Raw genomic sequence first — 6,351 nt, forward strand, 5'->3', positions numbered from 1 at the left:
CTTTAAGACGTGATGGTTATGTTCTGTTTTGTGCTTCCCATGTCTGTGAAGTTTTGGAGTCCTGCATCCTCATTAGTTGCTATTGCATCCTGCCTCGACTTGTACTCACACTGGGAACTTGTAGTGGCGCTCAATTTGTGCTGGCGTTACATATCTAGAATCTTCATTCTCTTTGGTTTTTATACCACTATCGCAATGTCCTAGTTACTATACTTATGTCATGTGTAAGTCAAGTATTATTTGTTCTTTGTGCTCAGAATCACATTAGCTAGTCTTTTGTGGCTACATATGTATTTTTTCTGTTTCTGTAAAAAAATGTCATTTGCATTTTGATGGGGATTGTGTGGAATCTGTGCATTGCTGTGGGTCATATGCTCATTTTGATTATATTAACTCTTATAATCTATGAACAAGGGATATCATTCCATGTTTTTATGTCCTATATAATTAATTTTATCTGCATTTTATGAATTTCATTATAGAGGACTTTTAATTCTTTGGTTAACTTATTCCTATTTATTCACTTCTGGTGGGAATGTAGACTAGTGTGGTCAAAATTTGCATACCCTGATAAGTACATAAAACCAAATCAATTTTTTTAATTTTAATTCATAGGATATAGCAGCTTTTTTGGTTATGTTTTAAAATCATTTGTCTTACAACAATGATTAAGACAGAAGTATCAGTTTTATGAGAATATTGCTTTATAGTAATGTCATGCTTCATTAAATTTGTTTTTACCAAAATTAATTTGTCTTCAAACTTGACTTTTTTTAATTAAAAAAATTTTTTTATTACAAAGTCAGATATATATATAGAGGAGGAGAGACAGAGAGGAAGATCTGTTCGATGATTCACTCCCCAAGTGAGCACAACGGCCGGTGCTGTGCCGATCTGGAGCCAGGAGCCTGGAACCTCTTCTGGGACTCCCACACGGGTGCAGGGTCCCAAGGCTCTGGATAGTCCTCGACTGCTTTCCCAGGCCACCAGCAGGGAGCTGGATGGGAAGTGGAGCAGCCAGGATTAGAACCAGCGCCCCTATGGGAACCCGGTGCGTTCAAGGTGAGGACTTTAGCCGCTAGGCCGCACCGCCGGTCCCCAAACTTGAATTGTTTTTCCTTTTTGAATGATATGGGGGTAGGGAAAGAGGAGGAATAGAGAGAAGATGAGGGAAGGAAAACGGAGAGGAGTAGAGGAAGAGAAGGGGAGAGAAAAGACTCCCAGTTATTGATTAATTACTACAGTGTCCACAGAAGTACAGCTGGGTCAGTGCCAGAGGCAGGAACTCAGTTTGGGTCTCTTACTTTGGTGGCAGCTACTGGAGTAACCACTTGAAGCCTACTAATGGGGAGCTACCTTCACAGGTAGTAGGAACTAGATGTGGAGCCGCCCCCAGGACATGAGCTGTTTCTCCCTGGTTCTGTCATTAGGAGGCTGGAGTCAAGAGCAAAGCCTGGACTTGAACCCAGTCACGCCAACACACAGCATAAGCATCTTAGTTTACGCTGGGCCTGATGTCTGCCCCATTTCTGTGGTGTCTACATTTTTAGGCACCTGAAACTTACAGCCTTCCTTACAAGTTAACACCTTTCTTAAAAGTTAATCACTATTTTGTTAAGTAAAATATTTCACTTTGAGGAAATATACTTTGTGTTTTGTAATTATTTATCTTAAAGTCTTTCATGTGACACTGAATGAACTCGATGTATCATGTTTTTTTGCTTAGTATTTCTGTAATTTCTGTGGACTGTGTAGGTATTGAAAATAGAAACCCATGAAGAATCTGGAGCTGATGAGAAAGGGAGTTGTAAATGTGGCTCCTGCATACATCCATGAGACATGCAAAATAGGCGGGATGCAGATGGCTGGGCTCCACTGAAGAGATTCTGACTTTGTACAGCAGGCTTGTAGATAAGTTCAAGTCAGTTTGAATGAGTGGATCAGAGCCAGCCACCTGGCAATGTCTACTGGGATGCCAGTGGACTTTGCGCGTTATGATGACCAGTGTGGTTGAACCATCAACCAGGTGGTGACTACCAAAGAGCACAATGGATAGATGTCATTCACAAAATGTTGTGTTTTTTTTTGTACTGATCCTCTGAAATTAAGATCTGTAATCAGATTGGTATTTAGGTACCAAGTTTTACCAAGTTTTCAAGTTATGATCCTGTCCCCATACATAATAATCATCTCTGTTGAAGTTAGCTTGTGTAAGTTATACCTTTGTTTTATACTATTTAAGTTAATATGACCTAGGTGCAATAACTGCTTTGCTATTACTATTTACCATCAATTAAACATATTTTAGTGTCATGATAATGTTACGCTAGGCACTGCCTATGGAATAAGCATTATTTTAAATCTGTAATGGTGTTTCGTATTGATCTTCACAGAGTTTTATGGAATGCTCATTATAAGAACACAGAGATAAAGAAAGAGGAACTCAGCAGTGGATATAGAGCTGGTAGTAGCAGCGCCAATGTTGGAAGTCAGAGTTGTCCTCAGAACGTGATGTTTCCGGTCTTCAACTGCATTCCAACTGCCTCCCCTAATACTGGGAGTTTATGAGCATGCTGGTAGGTGAGAATTATGGTAGGGGATTTTGTGACAAGCTACATTGGACCCATTCACGTCTATTGGTCTTTCTTTGCCTTTCTATTCACTGAGGGCTGGATCATAGCTGTTAGAAAGAGCGCTTGGCTTTAGGAGAGATGAGGTTTGATCCAAAAAACATTGATAAGGTTTGAGAATAAGCCTTGTTTCTGGAGTGCTGTGCACATTTTTCCAATCCTCCAGATAAATAAATTGTGAATATCTTTTGTCTGTTACAATGATATCTTAAAATTACAAAGAAAGTTCAACATCTCAAGAATAGGAAGTAGCTTCAAAAAGTTCATGGAGGAGCAAAGAAATACATCCTCGGTTCTTAACCAAAGTCGTTGCCTGGTGACCCTTTTGGTTTTTTGCTGAAAGATAAAAAGCTCTGTTTACTCTGCAGTATGAGAAACCAAGATGTACTGGTGTCTAAAGGACAAAAAATAAATGAAATAAATACAGCAGTGATTTTAGGTGGACACAGCCTCAAAATAGAAATCCAATTAATTGAATTTGGAATACTTGAAATTCTTACATCTTAGACGTAGGAAAATCCTAATATCCTAGTGATACGAATTTACCAAGCAGGGAGGTAAATGTTGGAACCCCAGAACCTCCTCCCTAGATGTAAACTGAATTAAATGCCCATGCTCTGCTCAGTTGTTTTCTTCTGTGTCCATATATGTTTTTTCTCTAAGTTTCTCTCCTTCCTTTCTTCTCTTTTTCTACTCCTATAAGTTCACATTTAGATAGTCTTATTTGCTTCTTTTTTTTCCCTTTTGAGTATGTATTTCTTTGCTTCTTCTAATCTTACTGTATGTTTATTAAAATATCAGAAGTGCTATATTTCTTGAGCCCTGCTGTTATTCTGAGGTATGTCTTGATATACTAGCGAGAAAATAAACTAGCCACATAGTAAAACTGAAGTGGTTGCAAACTCACAGAGGCAGGTGTATCTGGCTAGGAAGGGGGGCCTGTTTCTGGGAGCTGGACAGAGAAGGACGGGAAGGCAGCAGCAGAGAGAGACCAAGATGGCGTGGTGTCCTTCTCGGGCTGATGGGAGGCTGTGGATCAAGCTCAGGCTGACGTGGCTCAGGCTAGTTTCGCTTTGCTCCCAGAGCTCAAGCAACACGTTTGTTTATTTCTTCCTTTGCTCCGAGCTCCTCATCCAAATGAAAACTAGATGAAGTTATAACTTGGATTTGTCTTGGAGACCTCAGTAAAGGGTCCCACAGCTTTTCATCGGTGTCACAAAATGGCCTGCCTGTGGTGACAGTCTCTCAGTGAGAAACATGTCATCAAAATTGCAAGTTCTCAGTCACACCTTGTAATGAAAAAAGAACTCAGTCCTCTCTCCTTCCACCCCACCCCAGCCTTGCTGTTACAGCGAAACTCCTGAACTAAAACAAACAAGGTCTCAACCTCTCCTCTTACCCTGGTCGGGACTGTGGAGCCCACTTTTCAGCTCAATGATTTGCTTCTCTTGCCGATAACCTGGTGGTCCTGCCAAGCGTCATTCAGGTTCCCATGCCGCAGATCAAGAGATTGTGGGGTTTGGTGGTTTTGGAGAACTGGCCAGAGTGTCTTACGCTTTGGTCTCTGCTGAGCAACCCAACTTTGTGACTGTGTGGATGAGTCATGCGGGTGCCATTGACTGAAAGGGAAAATTGGGGTGAATATAGAAGCCTCTGAAATTCAGATACTGTTTGTTGTTGTTTACCCAGATTAAATAAATGAGAACAACAACAAAAAACCAGTCCTGCAGGCCCCATAGAAAAATATTATGTGGCTCAGACGCCTTTGTGGCTGGTGGGTGGCTAAGTTAGGTTCTTGTTTTGTCTAAAGGCATTCGAGTATACATAAAAAATGGCACAGCAAAAATCTGGTGTTCTGAGTGTCTCCAATTGGGAAAGCTACAGTCTTATAACATGTAGTTACAAAGCATAAACATGAATTAAAATCCAATTTTCCAATAAAACGTATTGATGCCATTTTGCAAGAAAGCTAAAAGCATCAAGTCAAAACATTTGGATGCCCTGACCTAGACCGTTACTCACGCCTTTCTGGGGTCTCATCACAGTAATCATTAACTGTTGAAATGAAACCTGTGAAATCCTCAGTGTTCTCCAGAGAAAAGAAGAAATGTTCTACAGATTTTTTTTTTTTTGACCTGTGATTGAATCTTGCTGAAAAAAAAAATTTTCACTTTTCGATTGAGATGGCAGCTAACATGTCAATGTTTCTCTGAGTATGCTTTCTTTTACCACAGTGGTTGGGTCCATTGTTCACTTCCCTCTGATTGCAAAGTTTTAGAATGGATGGTCTGGAAAGCCCCAAAGAAATGCACAGCTGCTCATCTTTCCTTTCTAAATCTCTCATTTCCCTTCCCATTCCTTCCTTCCTTCCCCCAAACCCTGTAGGAATGCAGTGACCATTGTGGACAACTGGCACCACTTAGCTGGTTTGTGATAGAAGAATCCTGCTAAGTTAGGCACATTGGCCTCCTGGTGCATGCTTGGCATCCTCTTCTTATTTGGTGGGCTGGGCATGTGGATAGCTATCTTGGTTGAAAACACTGCTGTCCCTTGGACACGGGTTGGGTATCACTTGCCTTAGCTGGCGAGGGTCTTCCTGAAGGTGTGTGTGTGCTCTCGCAGTATGTGTGAGCAAGCATCATGCACAGAAGCCAGGCAACAAGAGAGAAGTAGGGATAACTGGGAGTTCACACTGAGCTTTGAGAGGTCATTTTCTATTTTTTAGCCACTGTTTCTCAAATTGCACTATTATGGGGTTTGATAAAGTATTTACAGACATTTGTGAAACCACAGACATTTGTGAAACTATTGTTTAATTATTTCATACCTTTTATCTGTTTTTAGATAATTTATGTATATTTTAAAAGGGACAGTCTGGAAAAAAAAATTCTTGAAAATTTCAGGCCTGGAAGGAACTAAGGGCAAACTTTGAGCAAGACCTATGGGTTGATAGGGACATTTAAATGTTTATAATTTTGTACTAAAATGGAAAGTATTTATTAATTACTTCATATGTGTAAAAATATGCTCATGAGAGTGAAGTGTGTTAATTCATGTCATCCAAGCAGTGGCACTGTACTTAACTGTGATTATCCCAATTTTAATGATGAGAAAGGTAAATGATGGAGAGGTTGTGTACTCTTACCAAGGATACAGGGCGGGTCAAATGACACATCATTCCAGGCAGTACAATGAGAGGATCTAGAGAAGCAAATTCTTTTTTATGAAGTCAGCAGCATTTTCATACCAAGACGTGAAAAGAAACTATAGACCTATATAGATGCAAATATTCCCAAAAGATACAAGCAAATTGGATCCAAACCACAATCAAAAAGATCATGCATAGGAATCAAGTGGGATTTATCCCAGAAAGGCAAGAATGGTTCAACCTTTGCAAATGAAGAAATATGATAAATCACGTCAATAAAATGAAGACCAAAAGCTTAGAATCATCTCAATCGATGTAGAGAAAGCATTTGGTAAGATTTAATTCCACTTCATGATTTAAAAGAAAAAATCACAAATTAGGTGGGAGAAGTAGCATTTTTCCAAATTACAAGGGCTATATATCACAAAACAACAGCCAGTGTCTGACTGAATGGGGAAAAGCTCACACCTGGAACAAGACAAGGATGTCCACTTTTGCCACTATTATTTAATATAGTACTACAAGTTTTTAGCAAAAGCAATTAACAACAATTAAGAAATACAGACCATCAAA

The sequence above is a fragment of the Ochotona princeps genome, chromosome 27, assembly GCF_030435755.1.
Source record: "Ochotona princeps isolate mOchPri1 chromosome 27, mOchPri1.hap1, whole genome shotgun sequence".
Lineage (NCBI taxonomy): Eukaryota > Metazoa > Chordata > Mammalia > Lagomorpha > Ochotonidae > Ochotona > Ochotona princeps.